Source organism: Scyliorhinus torazame, chromosome 21 (assembly GCF_047496885.1).
Source record: "Scyliorhinus torazame isolate Kashiwa2021f chromosome 21, sScyTor2.1, whole genome shotgun sequence".
NCBI lineage: Eukaryota > Metazoa > Chordata > Chondrichthyes > Carcharhiniformes > Scyliorhinidae > Scyliorhinus > Scyliorhinus torazame.
This window is the reverse complement of record NC_092727.1, coordinates 44391166-44418910: the sequence shown is the minus strand read 5'-3', so window position 1 is coordinate 44418910 and position 27745 is coordinate 44391166. Positions and strand designations below refer to the sequence as shown.

The window sequence follows — 27745 nt, the reverse complement described above, 5'->3', positions numbered from 1 at the left end:
ATAACAGGTAAGGCAGATGAACTTAGAGCTTGGACTAGTACTTGGAACTATGATGTTGTTGCCATTACAGAGACCTGGTTGAGGGAAGGACAGGATTGGCAGCCAAACGTTCTAGGATTTAGATGTTTCAGGCAGGATAGAGGGGGATGTAAAAGGGGTGGAGGAGTTGCGCTGCTGGTTAGGGAGAATATCACAGCTGTACTGCGGGAGGACACTTCAGAAGGCAGCGAGGCTAGATGGGTAGAGATCAGGAATAAGAAGGGTGCAGTCACAATGTTGGGGGTTTACAACAGCTAGCGGGAAATAGAGGAGCAGATAGGTGGACAGATTTTGGAAAGGAGTAATAGCAACAGGGTTGTTGTGATGGGAGACTTCAACTTCCCGAATATTGACTTAGTGCTAGGGGCTTAGATAGGGCAGAGTTTGTAAGGAGCATCCAGGAGAGCTTCTTAAAACAATGTGTAGATAGTCCAACTAGGGAAGGGGCGGTACTGGACCTGGTATTGGGGAATGAGCCCGGCCAGGTGGTAGAAGTTTCAGTAGGGGAGCATTTCGGGAACAGTGACGACAATTCAGTAAGTTTTAAAGTGCTGGTGGACAAGGATGAGAGTGGTCCTAGGGTGAATATGCTAAATTGGGGGAAGGCTAATTATAACAATATTAGGCAGGAACTGAAGAACCTAGATTGGGGGCGGATGTTTGAGGGTAAATCAACATCTGACATGTGGGAGGCTTTCAAATGTCACTTGAAAGGAATTCAGGGCCGGCATGTTCCTGTGCGGAAGAAGGATAAATATGGCAAATTTCAGAAACCTTGGATAATGAGAGATATTGTAGGCCTCGTCAAAAAGAGGCATTTGTCAGGGCTAGAAGGCTGGGAACAGATGAAACCTGTGTGGAATATAAGGAAAGTAGGAAGGAACTTAAGCAAGGAGTCAGGAGGGCTAAAAGGGGTCATGAAAAGTCATTGGCAAATAGGGTTAAGGAAAATGCCAAGGCTTTTTACACGTACATAAAAAGCGAGAGAGTAGCCAGGGAAAGGGTTGGCACTGAAGACCTGAAGGACAGGCGAGGGAATCTATTTGTGGAGCCATAGGAAATGGGCGAGGTACTAAATGAATACTTTGCAAGACTTCCGGTTGCGGCTATGCGGAGCTAAGCCGCACGATTCGGCAGCTCCCGCTATTACGGAGGCCCCTTCGAGGTCGCTGGAGCTGGACGGGGCACACCGGGTGCTGGCGAGGAAGCCCAAGGCAAATGAACCACAAAGGGCGATGGTGGTGAGATTTCACCGGTTCACGGACAGAGAGAGGGTTCTGAAATTGGCCAAGAAGGAGCGGAGCAGCAAGTGGGACAATGCAGAGATCCGAATATACCCGGACTGGAGCACGGACGTTGCAAAGTGGAGAGCGGGTTTCAACCGGGCCAAAGCAGTGCTGCACCGGAAAGGAGTGAAATTCGGAATGCTGCAGGCAGTGCGACTATGGGTCACATACAAGGACCAACACTATTACTTCGAAATGCCTGAAGAGGCGTGGACCTTCATACAACCTGAAAAGTTGGACTCTAACTGAGGGTTTGTGAGGGTGGGGGGGATGTTTGAGGTTTGATGTGTGATGGTTGTTGTATATAGGGGGTCAATCACGCGCAGGAAATGTTATATGGGCTGGGGGAGAGAGACAAGGCCGCGACAGGAGCTGCGCCAGAGGGGGCGGGGCAGGCTTTGGAAAGCGCGGGAAGAAAGGAGGGAAGGGGAACGAAGGAACGCATATTGATTGGGAGACTCCCACACGGGGTGGTCAAAGGGACGGCGGGGGAAGCCGGGGTCAGCAGGTGTCAGCTGACTTACGGGAGTGATATGGGGGGAGCAAAAAAGCTAGACAGGGGTCTAGCGGGGGGGAGGGGAGAGAGGGAAGGGTGGGGGGGGGGGGGGGGGGAAGGGTTGCTGCTGCACTGGCCGAAAGGGAATGGGACACAGAAGAGGTGGTCGGGACGGGAGTCCCCCGACTGGGGGACTGGAGGTTGAGGGAGACGCGGACACGGGATTGGCCCAGAAAAGGAGATGGCTAGTCGGCGGGGGGCGGGGGGGGATGAGAGCCCCTCCAATCCGGCTGATAACGTGGAACGTGAGGGGCCTGAATGGGCCAGTGAAGAGGGCTTGAGTGTTCGCGCACTTAAAGGGACTGAAGGCAGATGTGGCTATGCTCCAAGAGACACACCTGAAGGTGGCAGACCAGGTCAGGTTAAGAAAGGGATGGTATATTAGGACAGGTATTCCACTCGGGACTGGATGCGAAGAATAGAGGGGTGGCAATATTGGTGGGAAAGCATGAGTCATTTGAGGCCAAGACTATCGTAGTGGATAATGGAGGGAGATACGCGATGGTGAGTGGTAAGTTGCAAGGGACGTGGGTGGTGTTGGTAAATGTATACGCCCCAAACTGGGATGATGCTGGATACATGAAGCGCATGTTGGGGCGCATTCCGGGCCTGGAGGTAGGAGACATGATAATGGGAGGGGGCTTCAATACAGTGTTGGACCAGCACTGGACCGCTCCAGATCAAGGACTGGAAAGAAGCCGGCGGCGGCCAAGGTGCTTAGGGGGTTTATGGATCAGATTGGGGGAGTGGACCCATGGAGGTTTGCAAGACCGCAGGCCAGGGAATTTTCTTTCTTCTCCCACGTGCACAAAGCCTACTCCCGGATAGATTTTTTTGTTCTGGGCAGGGCGCTCATCCCGAGGGTGGAGGGGACAGAGTATTCGGCCATAGCCGTTTCGGATCACGCCCCGCACTGGGTGGAACTGGGGCTGGGAGAGGAGAGGGACCAATGCCCGCTGTGGCGGCTGGATGTGGGACTGCTGGCAGATGAGGTGGTGTGTGGGAAGGTGAGGGGGTGTATCGAAAGGTACTTGGAGGCCAACGACAATGGGGAGGTGCAGGTGGGGGTGGTATGGGAGGCGTTGAAGGCGGTGATCAGGGGAGAGCTAATCTCCATCAGGGCTCATAGGGAGATGACAGAGGGCATGGAAAGGGAGCGGTTAGTGGGGGAGATTTTGAGAGTGGACAGGAGATACGCAGAGGCCCCGGAGGAAAGATTACTTGGGGAAAGACGACGGCTCCAGACGGAGTTTGACCTGTTGACCACAGCGAAGGTGGAGGCACAATGGAGGAAGGCGCAGGGGGCGACCTACGAGTATGGGGAAAAGGCTAGTCGGATGCTGGCACACCAGCTCCGTAAGAGGACGGCAGCGCGGGAAATAGAGGGAATCAAAGATGGAAGGGGAGCCACGGTTCGGAGTGCGACGAAAATAAACGAGGTATTCAAGGCCTTCTATGAAGAGCTGTACAGATCCAAGCCCCCAGCGGGGGAAGAGGGGATGAGACGATTCCTAGACCAACTGAGATTCCCGAGGGTGGAGGAGCAAGAGGTGGCTGGTTTGGGGGCACCAATTGGGTTGGAGGAGCTGAGCAAGGGTTTGGGGAGTATGCAGGCAGGGAAGGCCCCGGGGCCGGACGGGTTCCCGGTGGAGTTCTACAGAAAGTACGTAGACCTGATGGCCCCGCTACTAGTGAGGACCTTTAATGAGGCAAGAGAGGAGGGGACCCTGCCCTTGACAATGTCGGAAGCGACAATTTCTTTCATCCAAAACGGGACAAGGACCCACTGCAATGTGGATCGTACAGGCCGATCTCGCTCCTCAATGTGGATGCTAAGTTGTTGACAAAAGTGCTGGCCACGAGGATTGAGGACTGTGTCCCGGGGGTGATCCACGAGGACAAGACGGGATTCGTAAAGGGCAGGCAATTAAACACTAATGTGCGGCGGCTCTTAAACGTGATAATGATGCCATCGGAGGAGGGAGAGGCGGAGATAGTGGCAGCTATGGACGCGGAAAAGGCCTTTGACCGAGTAGAGTGGGAGTACCTCTGGGAGGTGCTGCGTAGGTTTGGGCTCGGGGGAGGGTTTATCAGTTGGGTTAAGCTCCTTTACAGAGCCCCGTTGGCGAGTGTAGTGACGAACCGACGGAGGTCGGAGTACTTTCGGCTGTACCGAGGAACGAGGCAGGGGTGCCCCCTGTCCCCCCTGTTGTTTGCATTGGCGATCGAACCCTTGGCCATGTCATTGAGGGAGTCTAATAAATGGAGGGGGGTGGTCCGAGGTGGAGAAGAGCATCGGGTGTCGCTATATGCGGATGACCTGTTGTTGTACGTGGCGGATCCAATGGAGGGGATGGTGGAGGTCATGCAGACTCTAAGGGAGTTTTCGGGCTATAAGCTCAATGTAGGGAAGAGTGAGCTCTTTGTATTACAGACAGGGGACCAAGAACGAGGGATAGGGGACCTACCGCTGAGGAGGGCGGCGGGGAGCTTTCGGTATCTGGGGATCCAGATAGCCAGGAGTTGGGGGGCCCTACATAAACTGAATCTGACGAGGTTGGTGGAGCAAATGGAGGAGGACTTCAAAAGATGGGACATGTTACCGCTCTCGCTGGCGGGTAGAGTGCAGTCGGTCACAATGGTGGTCCTCCCGAGGTTTCTGTTTGTGTTTCAGTGCCTTCCCATTGTGATCACCAAGGCCTTTTTCAAGAGAGTAGGCAGGAGTATAATGGGGTTTGTGTGGGCGAATAGGACCCCGAGGGTAAGGAGAGGGTTCCTGGAACGAAGTAGGGACCGAGGAGGGTTGGCGCTGCCAAACTTAGGGAGCTATTACTGGGCAGCAAATGTGGCGATGATCCGCAAGTGGTTGATGGAGGGAGAGGGAGCGGCATGGAAGAGGATGGAGATGGCGTCCTGTCAAGGAACGAGCCTGGGGGCGTTGGTGATGGCACCGTTGCCACTCTCGGCGACAAGGTACACCACGAGCCCGGTGGTGGCGGCAACGCTAAGGATCTGGGGTCAGTGGAGACGGCACAGGGGTGCAATGGGAGCCTCGGTGTGGTCCCCGATCAGGGGCAACCACCGGTTTGTCCCGGGGAGGATGGACGGGGGGTTCCAGAGCTGGCATCGGGCGGGGATTAGAAGAATGGGGGACCTGTTCATTGATGGGACGATTGCGAGCCATGGGGCACCGAAGGAGAAGTTTGAGATACCCCCGGGAAATGCTTTTAGATATATGCAGGTGAGGGCGTTTGTGAGGCGACAGGTGAGGGAATTCCCGTTGCTCCCGGTACAAGAAATTCAAGATAGGGTGATCTCGGGTGTGTGGGTCGGGGAGGGCAAGGTGTCGGCAATACACCAGGAGATGAAAGAAGAGGGGGAAGCGCTGGTAGAAGAGTTGAAGGGTAAATGGGAGGAGGAGCTGGGGGAGGAGATCGAGGAAGGTCTGTGGGCTGAGGCCCTAGGTAGGGTTAATTTCGCCTCCTCGTGTGCCAGGCTCAGCCTGATACAATTTAAGGTGGTTCACAGAGCTCATTTGACGGGGGCGAGGTTGAGCAGGTTCTTTGGGGTAGAGGACAGATGTGGAAGGTGCTCAGGGAGCCCGGCGAACCATGTCCATATGTTTTGGTCATGCCCGGCACTGGAGGGGTTCTGGAGAGGAGTGGCGGGAGCAATATCTCAGGTGGTGAAAGTCCGGGTCAAGCCAAGCTGGTGGCTAGCAATATTTGGAGTAGTGGACGAGCCGGGAGTGCAGGAGGCGAAAGAGGCCGACATTCTGGCCTTTGCGGCCCAAGTAGCCCGGCGAAGGATCTTGCTAATGTGGAAGGAGGCACAGCCCCCTAGCGTGGAGGCCTGGATAAACGACATGGCTGGGTTCATAAAGCTGGAGAGGATTAAGTTTGCCTTGAGAGGGTCTGCGCAGGGGTTCTACAGGCGGTGGCAACCGTTCCTAGACTATCTCACGGAGCGTTAGAGGAAGGTCGGTCAGCAGCAGCAGCAACCGGGGAGGGGGGGGACACGTCTTGGGAGCGGGGGGGGGGGGGGGGGGAATGGGGGATTGCTTGGGGGGGGGGGTGGATGTGCAAGAGATAACATGAAGGGTTGGGGAAACTGGCACGTGAGGGAGAGAGCCAATGTATAACGTTATGTAAATATACCATTTTGCCATGTATATATCTTGCTCAGTGCGATTTCTTGTTATTTTGTTACGCGGGGTGGGTGGGGGGGGGGGGGGGTTATTGTTTGTAAGGGAGAAAAATTGTGCTGTTAAAAAACTTTAATAAATATATATATATTTTAAAATAATGAATAATTTGCATCAGTACTCACCAAAGAGAAGGAATTGGTGGATGTTGAGTCTGGAGAAGGGTGTGTAGATAGCCTGGGTCACATTGAGATCCAAAAAGACAAGGTGTTAGGTGTCTTGAAAAATATTAAGGTAGATAAGTCCCCAGGGCATGATGGGATCTACCAAAGGATACTGAAGGAGGCGAGAGAGGAAATTGCTGAGGCCTTGACAGAAATCTTTGGATCCTCACTGTCTTCAGGTGATGTCCCAGAGGACTGGAGAATAGCCAATGTTGTTCCTTTGTTTAAGAAGGGTAGCAAGGATAATCCAGGGAACTACAGGCCAGTGAGCCTTACGTCAGTGGTAGGGAAATTACTGGAGAGAATTCTTTGAGACAGGATCTAGTCCCATTTGGAAGCAAATGGACGTAATAGCGAGAGGCAGCACAGTTTTGTGAAGGGGAGGTCGTGTCTCACTAACTTGATAGTGTTTTTTGAGGATGTCACAAAGATGATTGATGCAGGTAGGGTAGTGGATGTTGTCTATATGGACTTCAGTAAGGCCTTTGACAAGGTCCCTCATGGCAGACTGGTACAAAAGTTGAAGTCACACGGGATCAGGGGTGAGCTGGCAAGGTGGATACAGAACTGGCTAGGTCATAGAAGGCAGAGAGTAGCAATGGAAGGGTGCTTTTCTGATTGGATGGCTGTGATGAGTGGTTTTCCGCAGGGATCAATGCTGAGACCTTTGCTGTTCATAGTATATATAAATGATTTGGAGGAAAATGTAATTGGTCTGAATAGTAAGTTTGCAGATGACACAAAGGTTGGTGGAATTGCGGATAGCGATGAGGATTGTCAGAGGATACAGCAGGATTTAGATTGTTTGGAGACTTGGGCGGAGAGATGGCAGATGGAGATTAATCCGGACAAATGTGAGGTAATGCATTTTGGAAGGTCTAATGCAGGTAGGGAGTATACAATGAATGGTAGAACCCTCAAGAGTATTGACAGTCAGAGAGATCTATGTACAGGTCCACAGGTCACTGAAAGGGGCAACTCAGGTGGAGAAGGTAGTCAAGAAGTCATACAGCATGCTTGCCTTCATTGGCCGGGGCACTGAGTATAAAAATTGGCAAGTCATGTTGCAGCTGTATAGAACCTTAGTTAGGCCACACTTGGAGTATAGTGTTCAATTCTGGTCGCCACACTACCAGAAGGATGTGGAGGCTTTAGTGAGAGTGCAGAAGAGATTTACCAGGATGTTGCCTGGTAAGGAGAGCATTAGCTATGAGGAGAGGTTGAATAAACTCAATTTGTTCTCACTGGAATGACGGAGGTTGAGGGGCGACCTGATAGAGGTCTACAAAATTATGAGGGCCATAGACAGAGTGGATAGTCAGAGGCTTTTTCCCAGAGTAGAGGGGTCAATTACTAGGGGGCATAGGTTTAAGGTGCGAGGAGCAAGGTTTAGAGGAGATGTACGAGGCAAGTGTTTTTACACAGAGGGTAGTGGGTGCCTGGAACTCGCTGCCAGAGGAGGTGGTGGAAGCAGGGACGATAGTGGCGTTTAAGGGGCATCTTGACCAATACATGAATAGGATGGGAATAGAGGGATACGGACCCCGGAAGTGCAGAAGATTTTAGTTTAGACGGGCAGCATGGTCGGCACGGGCTTGGAGGGCCGAAGGGCCTGTTCCTGTGCTGTACTTTTCTTTGTTCTTTGTTTGTTTTGTATTATTAAGAAGGCACATGACCAAGAGCCAGGGATGGACAGAGATGTGTAAAGACCCTGATTACAACACTGTTACAGCATAGTGTAGAGTAGCATTACATTTTGCAGTAAAATAGCACCATTCCAAATCTAATTACAGCAAAACCCTTGCAGTTCCAAGTCAAATAGCATCGTTGAAACTCTAATTATAGCAGAACCATTACAGTCCAGTTTACAATAGGCAGGTTTCAACCCAAAACTACAGCAGTTCAGGAAGAAGGCCTATCACAATCTTCTTCAAGCAATTAGGGGTGGGCATTGCCATACCATATTGCCTGCACGAACAAATCATAATAGTTACAATTCAGAGTAACGCATGACCACTGCTGCCCAGAGTACAGCAGGACTATTGCGGCCCAGAGTACAGCAGCACCACTGTGGCCCAGAGTACAGCAGGACCATTGCAGTCCAGGGTACAACAGCACCATTGCAGCCCAGATTACAACAGCACCATTGCAGCCCAGGGTGCAACAGGGTCATTGCAGCCCAGCATGCAACAGGGCCATTGCAGCCCAGAGTACAACAGGGTCATTCCAGCCCAGGGTGCAACAGGGCCATTGCAGCCCAGGGTGCAACAGAGCCATTGCAGCCCAGGGTACAACAGGAACATTGCAGCCCAGAGTACAACAGCATCATTGCGGCCCAGAGTACAACAGCACCATTGTGGCCCAGAGTACAGCAGGACCATTGCGGCCCAGGGTACAACGGCACCATTGCAGCCCAGAGTACAATAGCACCATTGTAGCCCAGAGTGCAACAGGGTCATTGCAGCCCAGGGTGCAACAGAGCTATTCCAGCGCAGGGTACAACAGGGTCATTGCAGCCCAGGGTGCAACAGGGCCATTGCACCCCAGGGTACAACAGGGTCATTGCAGCCCAGGGTGCAACAGGGGCATTGCAGCCCAGGGTGCAACAGGGCCATTGCAGCCCAGGGTACAACAGGGCCATTGTAGCCCAGGGTACAACAGGATCATTGCACCCCAGGGTACTACAGGACCATTGCAGCCCAGGGTACAACAGGGTTATTGCAGCCCAGTGAAAACCACATACTTATTTTTACTCAGTGGAAACAATTCAGTCATTACTCATTTTTTATCAATTGTGGAGCCGGAGAGTTAGATCACATGTATGGAATAGCTAACAGTGGGTTACGGATGCCAGTGGTCAGTCTGAGCAATATTTGCAAAGAGAAAACTCAGCAAGGCTGTGTTCCTGGTTTAGAAATAGCCCCAAACCTGTGCATGTGTCAAATTCATGAACATGAAAATCAAGAGAGTGACACACTTTCACCAAGTGACTGAGGTAGAAGGGGAAATATGTACGATTTTCACTGCGGTAAGTGAGGTAATGCACTTTACAAAATAGTCAGCTTTCACTATTTGTGTTTATCAATAAAAAGAGATGGAAAAAGGCACTTCACCCAGATAGTGGGAAATATTCCATGTGCTAATGCCCGTACATTATTGGAAACTTGTCATTAGGAATTAATGACTTTTATTTGCTGAACGCTCTCTGTTTACACGCGAGCTGTAGAAAAACAGGATTCATTGCCAACGGTTTGAAGAAGCTGCTGTATAAATTTTGTTCCTGTCTATCGGTTGATCGATATGCAACACTGTTGGTGCCCATCAGCACACAAGATGCAAGTAAAGTCGCCATAGTCCCAGATGACCATAGGCTGCTTTCCCCTTTGAGGGAGAGAGCTGACTGGTGGTGATTTAACCTGAGGACCATCACACCTCAGGCAAGGTTGAGAAGGCGGGGTCGTTATGAATAACCTTAATCGGGACGGGAATTGAATTGGCAATTACAGAGGGCAATACGCAAATGCGTCTGGTGCTGGTGTTGTCGCTTGCTTCTCCCGGACAGATTTCGCTGCCGTTGTCGTCTCGTGATCACCTCCGCTTCAGCCGTTCGTCCTGTCTTTCGCCTGGGTTTTCCTTGCTCTCTGTTCCTGTAGATGCCAAGTTTATTATAGTTTCCCATGCCCTCCTCCCGGCTATCATTCCCCTGCCTCCCCCCCACCTCTCTGGTTCTCCTCTGTTGTTCCCTGTCCATTTCACTCTTCCCCCACATCTCCCCCTCCCCCCTTCCCCCCTCCTGTGGTTCACCTTTCCTCTTAGGCTTAGTTGTCCCCCCCCCCTCCACCTGTCTATCTCTCCCTCTCATGCCTTGGCTACTTTCCCCTGATTCGTGGCTACCTGGCTTTTCTTCTGCTTGTTCGTTGGCCACAAACAAGTCTCAGAACAATTGGGTGAATGGCTCCCACGTTCTGTGGAAGCCGTCGTCAGACCCTCGGATGGCGACATGTCTGTCTGTGTGGAGTCTGCACGTTCTCCCCATGTCTGCGTGGGTCTCCTCCGGGTGCTCCGGTTTCCTCCCCCAATCCCGAAAGACGTGCTTGTTAGGTGAATTGGACATTCTGAATTCTCTCTCAGTGTACCCGAACAGGCACCGTAGTGTGGCGACTAGGGAGTTTTCACAGTAACTTCATTGCAGTGTTAATGTAAACCTACTTGTGACAATAATAAAGATTATTATTGTTATTATTATCAATTTCCCACCTTCAGCTGCTGAGGTTCTAAGCTCATGAATTTGCTTCCCTCAACCTCCCTGCCTCGATCTCCACATCCTTTTCTTCCCCTAAGACACTCTTTCAATCCAATCTCTTGGTCAAAGCTTTCAGAAAAGTGAAATATCCCCTCATGTGGCTTTGTGCTAAATTGTGTTTGATAATAACCGGGGAAAGTGCAATGAGAATTTTCACTCCGTTTCAATGCAAATTGTTATTTATACTTCTTACTTTATTTTGGCTTTTCAGCCAAGAGATTATACATTTTCTGAAGTGTTTGTAGGCTAAAGGAATCAAGGGAAATCTGATCTTCTGATTTATTTGGCATATTGTCAAACTAGCGGAATTTTTGGGGACCGCTCCTGTTGGGTCCCACGTGCGCATCAGAGAAAGTATTGCTATGACAACACCTTAGTTTGGTTAAAATTGTGGGATTGAGGGTGAGATCGATTGCTGCACTTCACTGGTCAACTGATTGCGAATACAGTTTCCCTGCAGTCGGTCTGTCAAATCAGACCAGCTCTCACCACGGGACTGGCATAATCAGGCGCAAATTTCATTTCAGAGTTGGCTGGGTTTTGGTGGATAGCATAGTTACAGTCTCTAGTACATTTCACTGGCGTGTGCATTTGTAGCAAGCCCGAATTTAGGGGATATTCCAATTGTAATGACTGTGCGACGGTGTGTGCCTCTCATTTGCAGCATAGCGTTTAGTCTCCTGGGACCTCTGCAGGATGGCACCTCTCCAAGTAGAACCACACATCTGATCAGTTTCAAAGCCTTGCTGATTTGTCAAGCAGCTGTCACCAGGCCCCGTCATTCCCTTATTAACGGACCGTGCCTTTCGTTTAAAATTGCCTAATCGCACAAGGCATATTCAACACTCAGTTCAACTCCTGGGACTCTCTCAACTGGTGAAAATACCACAAGACTGAGGTGGAAGAAAAGGCAACCAGTGTAGAATATTACTGCGGCCTCAGCCTGCAGCCCCTCGACCCCTCCCCACCTCCCCAAATCCCCAATGAATGAATTATTGATGTAGTGCCGCCACTGCTGTTATGTCGGCAAACACAGTGACAGTGGCCAACAGCGCACAGCAAGTCGACAAAACAGCAAATGATGTCTGTGACCAGCTGAGCTGTTATTATTCCCATGATGTTGTTTGAGAGACCAACGTTGATAGTTACACCGTGAGAACTCCCTGTCCATCTACCAGGGCCAGTAGATCCTTTATTTCCACTGGTGCAGGCAGACTTCAATATCTCATCTGATGGACAATTTTCACAATTCTGCATCCTCGAAGGTGTTGTTTCAATTGTGGTGTAAAACTGAGATATGGGCTGGATTCTCCGATTCGAAGACTAAGTGCTGACACCAGCATGGGAACAGTGGCGTTTTACGCCAGAAAAAATGGCGCAAAAGCTGCACTGATCATCCGTCTGGTGGGGGGCTAGCAGGCACGCTGGGTAAAGCCCCCGGCTTCATCTGCGGATATGGCCAGAGGATTGCCGGGTCTGTGGCCGCACATGCGTACGGCAGGGGCCTGAAGCGGCCACGGCGTGCAACATGGCGCCGGCCCCGCGCGGACTCGGCCAGCCAAATACTGTTCCCCAGTAACCCCTGTGCCACCCCCAGACCACCCCTACCAGTGCCCCCAGCCTCCGCCAAAGCCCCTCCTGCCGACTGTGGCGGTGCTGGACCCAGTCCACAGCCGCCACGCCGGGTTCATGAAAAGAAATAGCATGAGTTACCCATGCCGTTGGGAACTCGGCCCATCGGGGGCGGAGCATCGCGGAGAGCCTCAGGTGATGTCCTGAGGCCATCCATACGGTTTGCAGCGTACTCGAAGAGTACGTTTTTGAGGGGGTGAAGCATCGCAAAAGCAGCGCCACCCGCGATCTTCTGCGCAAACGGGGATTTTCCGGCCGTTCACCGAACGTAATTTTGGCGTCCGGGATCGGAGAATCCCACCCAAGGAGCGCCAAACACCAACTCACCAATAACAGGTTTCTTGCCCCCTCCCCCCAGTCCCTGCAAGGCATGACCAAGCCTGATCCCCATAGCATAAAAAATGCCAGCTTGGCAGTGCCACCTGGCAGTGCCCATGCCAGCTGGTAGCGCATCTGGGCAGTGCCAGGGTGCCCAGGTGGCACCGGCATTGCCAGTGTGTTGCACTGCCAAGAGGACAAGCACCTGGGGTACTCTTGATCCCCTGGGAGACCCCTACATGTGCCATTCCATCTGGTCACTGTTGTGAAGACCAGCACTGAACACTCAACCGAGATCTCCAAGGCGAGGAAGTTAGATCCCACGCCTTGGTTAGATCTCGGGAATGCATATTAGAGTGAGATTAGCTGTCTCACTCTAATGTGCAGATTTTCCAGACAGTGATCCCACCCACAATGGGCGGGATTCACATTGCAACGTCTCGCGAGATCGTGTTAGATTTTGTGAAGTGTGGTGAGCCGGGTTGATCGCGGAAGAGGAATCTCCCGGCATCTACCCGCCGTGATGCTTTTTGGGCGCAACACAACTGCTATATCGCGTCCAAGCTCTACTTATCTTGGTGGATGTTAAGGCCTATCAAGTACCTTTAAACTTGGCTGAATATTTAACTTACCTGGTTTATGACAGATAAAGCTGTAACAAAGGGAGAGTGGCCTCCTTCCGTCTGACAGAGCTGCCCATGATGCTAGCCCCGGGTCGAGTTGCGCTGCCTGGATCTCACTCAACCTGAGTCACAAGGTCAGGCGAATTCATTGGAAAGAATATTAGGGTAAAAAAATAGGAACAGAGTGACAATCCGACTCCGATGACCTCTTTGAGGAAGTTCAGTCCTAATTATTGGGCTGGACTCTTTGTCCCGCCACTTTTCAGCCCCGGCCCGCTGGCGGGATTCTCCGTTACGCCGGCTGGTCAAAGGGTTTCCCATTGTGGGGCAACCCACACCGTCGGGAAACCCCCGGGCGCCTGCAAAACGGAGAATCACGCCGGCGGAGAATCCCGCCTATTACCTTTCTCGAGCCCCTTTAGAAATTTCAGAAATTTAAATGAACAATTTCACTTCATAACCAGGCATCATGGGAATAAATGTTTTTTGAATTTCTGCCTATATTAAACACAACTTTGCAAATTTCTTTTAGATCACCTCATCAACTTCTCTCTTCCACCCAACGTCTCTTCCATTGGATGCCAGCTGCGTTAGTAGCACTTCATCCCGGAGGCAGAAGGTTGAGAGTTCAAGTCTCACTACAGGACTGGAGTACAAAAAAAAAATCAAAGCTGATCCTTCAGTACAGTGCTACAAGAGTGTTGCACTGTTATAAGTGCCATCATTTAATCAAGGCCCTGTCAGCCTTGTTAGTTGGGCGTGAAAGATCCCATGGATTTTTACAAAGAATGCCAGGGGAATTTCTGGCTAATAATCATCCCTCGATCAACATTGCTAAAACAGATGACTTGATCATGATCACCGTTGCTCCTGCGCACTTTCTACATGCAGCTTGTCTGCCACATTTCCTACCTGACAACCACGATTACACATCAGAAATATTTCATTAACTGTAAACTGCTTTGGCATGTCTGTGGTTGCGAATGGTGCTAAATAAATGCAAGTCTTTCTCTTCTTTAAACGAAGCACATTTCCAACTACATTGATCAGAATCTAAGATCCTTGAGTCTGGGATATGATGACAATGCGTAAATTTGAGAAAATTTGAACCACATGCCAGCTTTAGTCAGTCTGACCCGGCCAATATGGCAGCGGAGGTAAAGTAACTATTGTGGACTAAAGAGGGTGCCTCGATGACATCAATATTTTGGTAACAGTGTGCACCTTGGTGTAAGACTACAAGACATAGGAGCAGAAATAGGCCATTTGGCCCATCGAGTCTGCTCCACCATTCAATTAGGTCAGGACTAATCTGATATGATAATCCTCAACCCCACTTTCCCACCTAATCCCCAAACAACTTGATTCCTTGCTGATTAAAAATCTGTCTATGTCACCCTTGTACATAACTTTAAAAAAAAAAATTAGAGTACCCAATTAATTTGTTTCAATTAAGGGGTAATTTAGCGTGGCCAATCCACCTAGCTTGCACATTTTTGGGTTGTGCCCCACCCTTGTACATAACTTAATGACCCAGCCTCTACAGCCATCTGTGGTAAAGAATTCCACAGATTTGTTACCATCTGAGAGAAGAGATTCCTCCTCATCTCTGTCTTAAATGGGTGAGCCCTGGCTCTGAGATTATTCCCTCTGGTTCTAGACTCTACTACAAGGGGAAACAACCTCTCAGCATCTACCCTGTCAAGCCCCCTGACGATCCTATATCTCTCAATAAGGGCACCTCTCATTCTTCCAAACACCAATGAGTACAGGCCCAACCTACTCAATCTCTCCTCATAAGAAAATCCTCTGACTATTCCCATAGCAATGCAGGCGACAACACAAGGGCCAGGCCGGGCTAGGTGGCACCAGGCCAAAGGAATTTCTATACTAATTAGAAAAGTAGGATTTGCAAATCCAGTGTCTGTGAGAATTATTGTAATGATACCCGTGTTGAAAGATAGGGATTCAAACAGAAGATCAGAGTTATTATTTAATAATGAGGTTCCCCACAGGTAATGCCTGCTGCAACATCTGCACCAATCCTATTAAGGACAGGAAGTACACTTAATTTACTGCCAGAGCGGTGTGTCTTTGGGCCAAACAGATGGTTGGAATTCAAAATGGCGAGGCGCTTCACATCAAAGATGGGTTCGCTGCTAAAACTCCCAAATGCAGCAGAAAATGAAATTTGATAAATTTACAATGCTGCCTGTAATCTATTTGATGTTTTGTATTTGTAAAGAGCTCAAAGAATAAAGAACAGTTGTAAGAGCTTGTAGTAAACAATTAACCGTGTGACCCACAAAGTTAATTATGGCTCCTTTTAAATGGGGTAATACTTCACAGCTCTCCATGGGGATATTTTGATATGTTACGTGTCCTCTGGGTGTCCTCTTGCCCCAGCCGACCCATCAGCTGTATAGGCGCGCTCCAGCACAACCAGTGCCACCCTGTTGGCTGGGATGAGTGTGAGTGGGGATTGTAACGTTTATATGTGGCTGCAGCTTGTCAGCCTCCCAAGTGTCAATCATGGACCCGGCGAATCCCGCACCTTTTTTCATTGGAATCCATTGTGTTTCACGCGCACCGGTGCTAGCCTCTCAACGGTAGCGGAATCGGTCCAAGGTGGGGCGCCAGTTTTTTTGCGGTAAAAGTCCACGGATTCTGCGTTGGCATCAACACTTAGTCTCAGAAACGGAGAATCCTGCCCCCCCCATATCCCTGGCACTTAGTTTGCGCAACACATCCATTCAGCCCGCATGCATAACTCAGAGGTTCCAATAGCCTTCCATTTTTATTCTCTGCCCTACTCGCAATCTGACCTGACTGGCCTCAGTTCCTGATGCTGTATTAATGAAACTCAATGCAAGTTGGAAGATCAGCACCTCATATTTCGATTAGGCACTTTACAGCATTCCAGACTCACCCTGAGTTTAATAATTTCAGATCACGGCCTCCACTCCCAATGTTTTCAAACAGCAGCTTTTGTAACAATGTGCAACCTTCATTTACACCTCCTCTAGATCCCGATCATTTCCTTTAGCCTTGCAACGTCATACCTTTTTATCAGTTAAGAATTCCTGCCTTCCACCCTATCACAGAGCTTCTTCCCTTTTGTTACCCACCTCCCCCCCCCCCCCCACCCCCCCTTCTGGGGCGGAACGATGGCATAGTGGTTAGCACTGCTGCCTCACAGCTTCAAAGTCCCGGGTTCAATTCTGGCCACGGGTGACTGTCTGTATGGAGTTTGCACTTTCTCCCCGTGTCTGCGTGGGTTTCCTCCGGGTGCTCCGGTTTCTTCCCACAGTCCAAAGATGTGCAGGTTTGGTGTATTGGCCATGCTAAATTGCCCCTTAGCATCTAAAAAGATTAGGGACGTTACTGGGATACGGGGATAGGTTGGAGGTATGGACTTAAGTAGGGTGTTCTGACCAAGGGCTGGTGCAGACCCGATGGGACGAATGGCCTCCTTCTGCACTGTAAATGCTATGATTCTATGACCAGATTAAAGAGCATCAACTTTAAACGTTAACTCTGTTTCTCTTGCCACAGATGTTGCCTAACCTGCTGAACATTTCTAGTATTTTTATCACTTGGAAACAGATGACCTGGTCACTATCACTTTGAGGTCTTGCTGTGAGCAAATCAGCTGCCTTCTTTCCAGCAATGACACCAGATTATAAAGTATTTAATTGGCCGTCTTGAGGTCATGAAAGGGACAATATGAATGCAAGACTTTCTTCCTTTTATTTACGTTTGAACAGAAAGCTTAGGGGATTGATTTTCTTGTCTCAATACCTGGGCACAAGAGATCTCCTGGGAAAATAGAAGAAAGTTGGCTGGATGGCATTGTCGTAGAATCATAGAATCCCTCCGAAAGAGCACTCCGCCTATGCCCATGACCCCACCCTATCCCCGTAACCCAGTAATCCCACTTATCATTTGGACACTTAGGGACAATTTAGTGTGGCCAATCCACCTAACCTGCATATCCTTGGACGGGGGGAGGAAACTGGAGGAAACCCACATGGACAAGGGGAGAACATACAAACTCCACACAGACAGTCATCCGTGGCCAGAATCGAACCTGGGTTCCTGGCGCTGTGAGGCAGCAGTGCGGACTACTGTGCCACCATATTGCAACATCAGTGTGTGTGACTGTGTGAGTAATGATGGTGTTGGTTGCAGAACATGTCTGTTAAGACAGTCTCAGTAGTCTTCCATATGTTAACAGCAAGTCTTTATTTAGAAAAAATAAATTTAGAGTACCCAATTCATTTTTTTCTAATTAAGGGACAATTTAGCGTGTTCAATCCACCTACCTTGCACATCTTTGGGTTATGGGGGCGAAACCCACGCAAACTCAGGGAGAATGTGCAAACTCCACACGGACAGTGACCCAGAGCTGGGATCGAACCTGAGACCTCGGCGCCGTGAGACTGCAGTGCTATCGCTGCACCACCGTGCTGCCCCTACAGCAAGTCTTTATTAACAACTTGCAACTACATTCACACATGCAGTAAAGGGTATAAGCAAGGAGCTATCTCCATATCTAGGTCTTACCACGTCTCTGCTCAGCACTACACGGACCCTAGATCTGGGTCATGTGCCTTCTACATCACTGTGTGAAGTACTGTACTCATTCTCACATTTACCCTGCATACACCAGACCCTAATACTGCACCTCCCCCCAAGTCTTTATCCCATGGATATAGAGTACATAGTTTACTTCATTTCTTACATATGTTTTCACTTTGTTACAACTTTAATGCCAGTCAACCGTAATTGCTATTACTGTATTAGCATTATTACAATATCTTCATTAACCCATCTCCTCACTTCAAGTCCTTGAAGTCAGTAGTTCAGGCTGTCTGAAGGTTTTATAACCCTTCCACATCTTGTTCTCCATTCTGACTGAAGAGTGGCAGGCTCTGTTAGATCCGGTTCTGGTTGTCGGCTTGGGATTTGCTTATCCTTTCATTCTTTTCTTCCTTTGCTTTATGTTGTCCCACTCGCTCTTGGTAGATCTCACTGTTATGTTGATGTATGGTTACTGTTCCTCTCGATTGTTTCTTGCAAGGTGGATGAAGATGGCATTTGGCTCTTTCCTTCCTCTTTTTCCCTATAGGGACCTCCGATGCTGAAGAAGACCATTCCTGGAGTGAGAAGGTAGTTCAGTGTTCCGCTCACCTCTGCGTTTTGTTATCAATGGAGAGAGACTGGCCCAGGGTCCAGCATCCCTTGTGCTTTTGACATGGTGACTGGAAGTTGCCATCTGTGCGCAGTGGTCACCGTGTCGATCAGCTGCACCATCGTCATAGTTGGATGTGGAGGCTTCTCAGACAGATGCTCATTACCTGGCACTGCTTCCACTTGAAGCGTCATGGTAATTTCATGAGCGATAGGTTGGCCTGATCATTGGGGACTCTCCAGGACCTGGAATGATAATGAACAAATCTACTCTACAAAGAGAAAAGAGAGATTGAAGGTAAACTACGAGTCTGAATACTCTTTAGTATTTGAGCGCTAAGGACTGTACTGTTCTGTCTGGCTAATGACAGTGATAGTCTTGACATCCTCTGCTGTCTGGAGAAGATTCAGAGTGATGCAGGCATTCTAGTTCGTGAGAGAGAAAGGCTGGTTATGGATGACGTAAATCAGTTCAAAGATCTCTTTACTGCCCCATGTGGTCACCTCTCCACTTATTAGATTTTCCTCAGCAGAGTTTAATTCCCCTCTGCTAACTTTCAAACTCACATTCTGTAATTGTGCTTCTGCATAATACTTTTGAAAGATCTTACGCTTTTCAGTGAAGACTTCCAACTTTGTCGCCAATCTATGTTCTTGACTTTCATTTCTTTGTACTCCGCTTTGGGAATGTAATGTTTTTCCAAGGTTCCTTTAGCACTGCAGTTTATTTACTGTGCCTCTTGACTTCCTCCTGGAATATTGAACATTCCTGAGTCTTCTTGTAGAACTGATTCATCAATGGCATTTTACTAATTTTGTTTCACTTTATAATTCTCCCGAGGGACAAACTTAGACACGAGGGATCCTGGTAGCTTGTGAAGGTCCTTCAACAGGTTTTCCGTTTCATTACAAATCTCAAGTACTTTGTGCTGAGTTTTCTTGTAATTTAACAGTGTTTCTTTGAGTTTGGTCTGCTCTTCTACTATTTTGTTGCTCAAGATATTCTTTATTGCATTGTGCTGTTGAAGGAAAATTATCTATTTTTGAATTTGAGCCTGAAGGACAATTAGCTGCTCGTTCAACTGTTTATTTTTATGTTCAGCTTGTGTCTTCTCAATCTGTGTATCAATGTATAGCTTTGTCATTACTGATAGCTCCAATGCAACTTTTCCTAAAGTAGCGTTCAACGTCTTTTCTACCTCTATGTTTTTTCAGGGATATGTATTCGCATAATAGCACAGTGGTTAGCACTGTTGCTTCACAGGTCCAGGGTTCCAGGTTCGATTCCCGGCTTGGGTCACTGTCTGTGTGGAGTCTGCACGTTCTACCTGTATCTGCATGGGTTTCCTCCGGGTGCTCCTGTTTCCTCCCACAGGTCCCAAAAGACATGCTGTTAGGCAATTTGTTCATTCTGAATTCTCCCTCTGTGTACCTGAACAGGCACCAGAATGTGGTGACTGGGGGCTTTTCACAGTAACTTCATTGCAGTGTTAATGTAAGCCTACTTGTGACAATAAAGAGTATATATTAGTTCATCAAAAAGTCTTTCAAGTCAATGACATCTACAAGCACCTTTTTTTGTCTGCTGTTGTGCCTGGCTGTACTTTAGGTTGAGTTCTTCCAGCTCAGCTTTGAGACAAGTATTCTGTGATTGTACGTCTACTTTTTCTTGCTCCGCCTAGTGCCGGGCTTTTCAAGCCTTCAGCTTTTTAGGTTAAATTCATCACCCAGCCTCACTCCCGTCATGTCTAAGTCCTAAATTCCAAAACTCTCCCCTGTTTTCTGTTGGGTTTATGACCTACCAAAGCACCGAAAATTCAGATACACTCACACATAGTAAATCGCTGAGGACAGGCACACCATTGCTGTGGGCAGGGCCTTGGCACTGGTGAGGACCCTCCATGCATCAAGGAGTGTTCAACAAGGTGACTTTTGTGAGGGCCACAAAGAATCCACCACAAGTTTCAAGGATACAAGAAAGCAGCAGCAGCAGCCCGTTATGTGTCATCTATGCGGCGCCGCTTTTACGCGGGCGACAAGGCCTGGCGCGTGTAGATGACACGGCCCCGATCCTGTCCCATTGTCAGGGCCTGAATCGGTCGGGACCGGGGCCGTTCCGCGCCGTCGTGAATCTTGACGGCGTTCACGACGGCGCGGCCACTTCGGCGTGGGAGTGGAGAATCCCGCCCATGGTCTCACACATATATGCACAGTCACAAACACAAGTCACACACGCAGTCACACACACACACACAGTCAGATACATGCCCATTACTCTCAGATACACACACACACAGTCACACAAATACACACACACACAGTCACATGGACACAGACATCCTTTACACATACATTCGGAAACAAATAGAAACACACGCAGACACATATATGCACATGAACTCATACAATACAAATCACTGAGTAAGGCAGCACGGTGGCACAGTAGTTAACACTGCTGCCTCATGGCGCCGAGATCCCAGGTTCGATCCCAGGTTCGGTCCCGGCTCTGGGTCACTGTCCATGTGGAGTTTGCACATTCTCCCCGTGTTTGCGTGGGTTTCGCCCCCACAACACAAAAATGTGCAGAGTAGGTGGATTGGCCATGCTAAATTACACCTTAATTGGAAAAAATTAATTGGGTACTCTAAATTTTTAAAAACAAATACAAATCACTAAGCACATCTATGCAGGATTATTGAAAGTTTGTTTATCGAAAAACTGTCTTAAAAGTCTATTTTTATTGATAAATGCTTTGTGTTGGTAATTTAAAATCCTGCTAATGTCTGACTCCATGTCCTGAATGGAATGAGGTAGATTAGTGTGATTATTGTTTAATAAATGTGTGTGGAGGAATTACACAGATGGAACTAAGTGTGTGGGAGCCATATTATGATTGGAACAAATTATGGAGATGTTTGCTGTCAAGCATAAAATCTAAATATTCAACTGTAAAATAGTATGCATTGAGGGATAATTATATTGAACATATTCTGAATTGTCGACAATATTGAGAGTGAATTAAGGGGGAAGTCTCAATGATGATGTCCAATTAATTTGTTCTCCCTCCACTCCCCTCCGATATTCTCTCTCTCACCTCCTGTGGGGTTTAATTTGATAGTTACCAGCTGCCCTCTGGTATCTCACACAAAAGGCTAAATCCACACGCATCAGCATAGACAATAAAAATACAACATGATATTTGACTGTCGGGGGCATCGCTTCAACTGATCCAGGCCTGCAAATAAGAGATCCCCTTTCCACAATGTAAGGTGGGGTGGGGACAAAGGGGAAGCTTCACACCCACGTGGACAAGTTACTAATGGAATCACTGAAAAAAGTTTTAGGCTGTGTGATTTCAGTTGAAGTTATTTCACTCCTGACAAATTTATGCTAGGTGTCGAGGAAAATACATCTATAGCGATGAGTCTTTTAAGCAGTTAACTAGCCATTTGAATCATGTAACTGTCAATAGGCTTAGATGGGTTTCACCATCTACAAGGCACAAGTCAGGAGTGTGATGGAATAATCTCCACTTGCCTGGATGAGTGCAGCTCCAACAACACTCAAGAATCTCAACGCCATCCAGGACAAGGCAACCCGCTTGATTGGCACATCATCCACAAACTTTCACTCCCTGCACCACCAACTAACAGCAGCAGCCCTATGTACCATCTACAAGATGCACTGCAGGAACACATCAAGTCTCCTTAGGCAGCACGTTCCAAATCTATAACCGCTGCTATCTAGAATCTAGAAGGACAAGGGCAGCAGACACATGGGAACACCTCCACCTGGAAGGTCTCCTCCAAGTCACTCACCATCCTGACCTGGAAATATATCCTCCGTTCCTTCACTGTTGCTGGGTCAAAATAGCATTGTGGGAGTACCTACACTCCATGGACTGCAGTGGTTCAAACCGGCTCACCACCACCCTCTCAAGGAAAATTAGGATGGGCAAGAAATGCTGGACTAGCCGTATACCGCTATAACCATATACCGCAAATGAATTAAAAATAAATTTTGGTGATAATAGTTAAGCAGCAACTGAAAAAGAGTGGATCCTGCTGGTTTTGAGGTGGAACATAGTGTACATTCATTTTGTGGTGACGTACAATAATTCCACGTACAACAGCTACACCAAGAGAAGCACCTTTCAGGTCAGAAGCCCCAATGCAAAGGTCAAATGGAGATCAGAGTCCTACACAGTTGGCAATGATTTTCCCAGAATTGGCCTCGAGTGTCCAGATGGCGGGCTCATTGCCCATTGAAGGATAGTGATCAGCCTCACACAGCTGAAGGACAAATCCCAGGCCTTCAGCACTCAAGAAGTAGCAGCTTGCAGCTCAGGTAAATGGGAAAGAGGCTGCCTCCATTTTGAGACGCGAGCTCTCCAACCATTTAGACTTTTAAATTTAGAACGAGTCTTCACCATGGTGGAAGGGAAGCACCTCCAAAGAACCTGGAGCTGCAGATAAGGGTAGGCAATGGAGAGGGCCACAAAACCTATCTGCGCAGAGTTAGCTCCACCCTGTCCATCGCTAGGAGGCCCCTTGTCAGGCCGATGGTCCAGGCCTTGATTGCTTGGTTTGAGGAGGGATCCTAGAGGTTATTTTGGCCTCTGACTATCGGTCTTAATAAGCCTTCAAAAATTCTTAATTGGCTGCCTGCCGCTTGCAGGTGGGTATCTCTGCCACAGGCCCAATCCCACTAAAGTTGCCAACACTCTAAAATAGGCCTGGAGTCTCGGGGAATTGAAGATCCAACTTCAGGAAACTGCTGCGTGAAATCCTGGAATAAAATCATCAGAATATTAAAAAATATTGTTTTTCTGCCATTTCCCTGGGACATTTCTCTTTGACAGGTTTAAAATTCTGAAAATGGGAAACAAAAGGCTGCTTGGCTGGCAGTCAAGCATCATCCAATTGGGTAATGAGTCCATTTGCTCTCCAATGCGTGTAGGAATGCAACGTGTCAAAGGGGTTGGATGTGGTGGCCGACTAATGGTTGGAGCATGGGGACAACTCATATGATAACTGGAAGGCGGCATGGTGACAGTGGTTTGCACTCCCGCCTCATAGTGCCAGGGATCTGGGTAGGATTCCAGCCTTGGGTGACTGTTGGTGTGGAGTTTGCACTTTCTCCCGTGTCTGCATGGGTTTTCTCCGGGTGCTCCGGTTTCCTCCCACAGTCCAAAGATGCGCAGGTTAGGTGGATTGGCCATGATCAATTGTGTTGCTGGGATAGAGCAGGGCAGTGGGCCTGGCCAGGTGCTCTTTCAGAGGCCAGTTCAGACTCGATGGGCCGAATGGATTCCTTCTGCACTGTAGGCATTCTATGAATTCTATGGTGAAAACTCCAGGAATATACATAATCAGAGTTGGCAACTTTACATCCCACCTCTGGGAAAATGGCCCAGGAGTGGGATGGTGCTGGACAAACAGCAAGCTGGCTGCGCAAATTTCCGTGATCACCCAGCTGCCACCGCACTGCCCTCATTGAGGCCTCACATCTTTCAACAGTTTTCTTATAGTCATCCTTGAGATGTGGGTAGCACTGGCAAGGTTGGCACTTATCTCGAGTTAACCAGAGGCTTGATACAACTGACAAGTTTGCTCAGCTACTTTAGAGCACAGTAAGATACAGTCTCAGTGGTGTGGGATTGGAGTCACATATAGAAAGAAAAGATGGACGTGCACCATATACACCATTCACAACATCAAAGGGGGAGTCGGTGGCGTATCAGCGATATAACTAGCCGAATAATTCAAAGGCCCAGTTTAATACTCTGAAGACTCGTGGCAGCTGGTGGAATTTAAATTCAATTAATAAAACCTGGAATCGAAAATTAGTCTCAGTAATGGTGACCACAAAACTATCATTATCATGAAAATCCACCCAGTTCACTAATGTCCCGTAGGAATGGAAATTGGCCATACCTGGGCCAGGAATTTCTTGTCCCGTTGTGGTGGGACCCATCATAGGAGCTTCAGTGGCCCAGCCATTAGCATTCAGGGGACTGGACGATCCTGGCGGCAGATGTGGGTTGGAGAATCCTGCCACTGGTCTGGTCTACATGTGACTTCAGAGTCCCAGCGAGATGGTAACTCTTTACTGCCCTCTGAAATGTCTGAGCAAGCCACTCAAGTTCAAGGGTATTTGAGAATTGACAACAAATATAACAATCTTTATTGTCACAAGTAGGCTTACATTAACACGGTAATGAAGTTACTGTTAAAAGCCCCCAGTCGCCACGTTCCAGCGTCTGTTCGGGTACACAGAGGGAGAATTCAGAATGTCCAAATCACCTAATGGTGATGCCCACATCCCTTCAGAGAATCAATGAAAGATACCCCAAGGCACATTTCAGCTGATGAAGTACTTTTTGAAGCCTGTTGTAATTTAGGAAATTCAGAGGCCAATTTGAGCCCAGCGGGCCTTCACTAACAGCAATGTGAGAATGACCCAGTAATCTGTTTTTAGCTTTGCTGATCTCATCCCTATTAAGTATTCATACATGATGTAATTCGCAGGCTATATTCTTTGATTCATTCAATACTTACACAAATGCACACACCTGCACACGGTAAATGCCCATGTAAAAGTCAACCCCCTGATTTTCTGGCCTCAGGAGGAGGTTGACAGGTTTTCAATTAGTAATGGATTGAAGGGGCAGGAACGGGCAGGAAAGTGGAGGTGAGGCCAAGAGGAGATCAGCCATGGTCATATTGAATGGCGGAGCGGGCTAGAGGGGCTGAACTGCCTACTCCTGGTGAATCCAGGGATTCACAACCTATCGAAAAGACAGGGAGGTGGGCAGAGGAGGCGGGGTTGCCTTGTTAATTAGGAATGAAATTAAATCAATAGCACTAAATGACATAGGGTCAGATGATGTGGAGTCTGTGTGGGTAGAGTTGAGGAACCACAAAGGCAAAAAAACCATAATGGGAGTTATGTACAGGTCTCCTAACAGTGGTCAGGACCGGGGGCACAAAATGCACCACGAAATAGAAAGTGCATGTCAGAAAGGCAAGGTCACAGTGATCATGGGGGACTTCAATATGCAGGTGGACTGGGTAAATAATGCTGCCAGTGGACCCAAGGAAAGGGAATTCATTGAATGTTTACAGGAGGGCTTTTTGGAATAGCTTTTGGTGGAACCCACGAGGGAACAGGCCATTCTGGACTTAGTGTTATGTAATGAGCCAGACTTGATTAAAGATCTTAAAGTAAGGGAGCACTTAGGAGGCAGTGATCATAATATGGTAGAATTCAATCTCCAATTTGAAAGAAAGAAGGTAGAATCAGATGTAAAGGTGTTACAGTTAAATAAAGGTAACTACAGGGGCATGAGGGAGGAACTGACGAAAATCGACTGGGAGCAGAGCCTAGTGGGAAAGACAGTAGAACAGCAATGGCAGGAGTTTCTGGGAGTAATTGAGGACACAGTACAGTGATTCATCCCAAAGAAAAGGTTATCAGAGGGGGGATTAGGCAGCCATGGCTCACAAAGGAAGTTAGGGAATGCATCAAAGCAAAAGAGAAAGCCTATAATGTGGCAAAGAGTAGTGGGAAGTCAGAAGATTGGGAAGGCTACAAAAACAAACAGAGGATAACAAAGAGAGAAATAAGGAAAGAGAGGATCAAATATGAAGGTAGGCTAGCCAGTAACATTAGGAATGATAGTAAAAGTTTCTTTAAATACATTAAAAACAAACGGGAGGCAAAAGTTGACATTGGGCCACTCCAAAATGACGCTGGTAATTTTGTGATGGGAGACAAGGAAATAGCTGAGGAACTAAATAAGTACTTTGCGTCAGTCTTCACAGTAGAAGACATGAGTAATATCCCAACAATTCCGGAGAGTCAGGGGGCAGAGTTGAATATGGTAGCCATCACAAAGGAGAAAGTGCTAGAGAAACTAAGAGGTCTAAAAATTGATAAATCTCCAGGCCCAGATGGACTACATCCTAGAGCTCTAAAGGAGATAGCTGAAGAAATAGTGGAGGCGTTAGTTATGATCTTTCAAAAGTCACTGGAGTCAGGGAAAGTCCCAGAGGATTGGAAAATCGCTGTTGTAACCCCCCTGTTCAAGAAGGGAACAAGGAAAAAGATGGAAAATTATAGGCCAATTAGCCTAACCTCGGTTGTTGGCAAGATTCTAGAATCCATTGTTAAGGATGAGATTTCTAAATTCTTGGAAGTGCAGGGTCAGATTAGGACAAGTCAGCATGGATTTAGTAAGGGGAGGTTGTGCCTGACAAACCTGTTAGAGTTCTTTGAAGAGATAACAAATAGGTTAGACCAAGGAGAGCCAATGGATGTTATCTATCTTGACTTCCAAAAGGCCTTTGATAAGGTGCCTCACGGGAGACTGCTGAGTAAAATAAGGGCCCATGGTATTCGAGGCAAGGTACTAACATGGATTGACGATTGGCTGTCAGGCAGAAGGCAGAGAGTTGGGATAAAAGGTTCTTTTTCGGAATGGCAACCGGTGACGAGTGGTGTCCCACAGAGTTCAGTGTTGGGGCCACAGCTGTTCTCTTTATATATTAACGATCTAGATGACGGGACTGGGGGCATTCTGGCTAAGTTTGCCGATGATACAAAGATAGGTGGAGGGGCAGGTAGTATGGAGGAGGTGGGGAGGCTGCAGAAAGATTTAGACAGTTTAGGAGCGTGGTCCAAGAAATGGCTGATGAAATTCAACGTGGGCAAGTGCGAGGTCTTGTACTTTGGAAAAAAGAATAGAGGCATGGACTATTTTCTAAACGGTGACAAAATTCAGAATGCTGAAGTGCAAAGAGACTTGGGAGTCCTAGTCCAGGATTCTCTAAAGGTAAACTTGCAGGTTGAGTCCGTAATTAAGAAAGCAAATGCAATGTTGTCATTCATCTCAAGAGGCTTGGAATATAAAAGCAGGGATGTACTTCTGAAGGTTTATAAAGCATTAGTTAGGCCCCATTTAGAATACTGTGAGCAATTTTGGGCCCCACACCTCAGGAAGGACATACTGGCACTGGAGCAGGTCCAGCGAGGATTCACACGGATGATCCCAGGAATGGTAGGCCTAACATACGATGAACGTCTGTGGATCCTGGGATTATATTCATTGGAGTTTAGGAGGTTGAGGGGAGATCTAATAGAAACTTACAAGATAATGAATGGCTTAGATAGGGTGAATGTAGGGAAGTTGTTTCCATTAGCAGGGGAGACTAGGACCCGGGGGCACAGCCTTAGAATAAAAGGGAGTCACTTTAGAACAGAGATGAGGAGAAATTTCTTCAGCCAGAGAGTGGTGGGTCTGTGGAATTCATTGCCACAGAGGGCGGTGGAGGCCGGGACGTTGAGTGTCTTTAAGTCAGAAGTTGATAAATTCTTGATTTCTCGAGGAATTAAGGGCTATGGAGAGAGAGCGGGTAAATGGAGT

At 48.2% G+C, this 27745-nt stretch overlaps 1 protein-coding gene across 3 annotated transcripts in view; it reads right to left on the bottom strand.

Moving 5' to 3' along the window:
• robo3 (roundabout, axon guidance receptor, homolog 3 (Drosophila)) overlaps positions 1-27745 on the bottom strand; it is a 709023-nt gene that overhangs the window by 511284 nt on the left and 169994 nt on the right. The window lies entirely within an intron of this gene.